Here is a 716-nt window from a genome sequence, read left to right as displayed (position 1 = left end):
CTAGACATGTCAAGCCATTGTACCACTCTAACTAAAAACACAAAAATAGGAGAGTCTTCAGGATTTTAGTCTCAAATATGAAAAGATCATTCAGATCTCATAAAATTTGTAAGAGAAAATATTATAGCTCCATCACACATTAACAGTGAAAGATACTAATAACCGTCTAGGTGGGCCATGGTTTTCAAACAAGGCTGTACATTAGGATCACCCATGAACTTTTAAAAAATAAAGATGCTACTTCCCTCAGAATTTCTAAAAATCATCATTCCACGGTAGTCTGGGAATACCTTCTTTGGTGTGGCCTGTGTAGATCTGGCATGCATCTTGGTTGAGAACACTGACTGTAGGTATAAAGATACAAACTGCAATATAGTGTAAAAAAGAAGAGGTGGCAGAATATTCACTTGGGAGAGAGATAGAAAGCTGCCAGAATTAGCTGGGCATGGTGACTCATGCCTGTAATCCCAGCACTTTGGGAAGTCTAGGGGGGCAGATCACCTGAGGTCAGGAGTTTGAGACCAGTCTGACCAACATGGTGAATCCCCGTCTCTACTAAAAATACAAAAAAATAAGCCCGTGGTGGTGTAGTGGCTCATGCGTGTAATCCAACCTACTTGGGAAGCTGAGGCAGGAGAATTGCTTGAACCCTGGAGGCAGAGGTTGAGGTGAGCTGAGATCGAGCCACTGAACTCCAGCCTGGGTGCCAGAGTGAG

The sequence above is a fragment of the Macaca thibetana genome, chromosome 12 (assembly GCF_024542745.1).
Source record: "Macaca thibetana thibetana isolate TM-01 chromosome 12, ASM2454274v1, whole genome shotgun sequence".
NCBI classification, from domain to species: Eukaryota; Metazoa; Chordata; class Mammalia; order Primates; family Cercopithecidae; genus Macaca; species Macaca thibetana.
The sequence above is the reverse complement of the archived record's forward strand: the minus strand, read 5'-3'. Positions refer to the sequence as shown.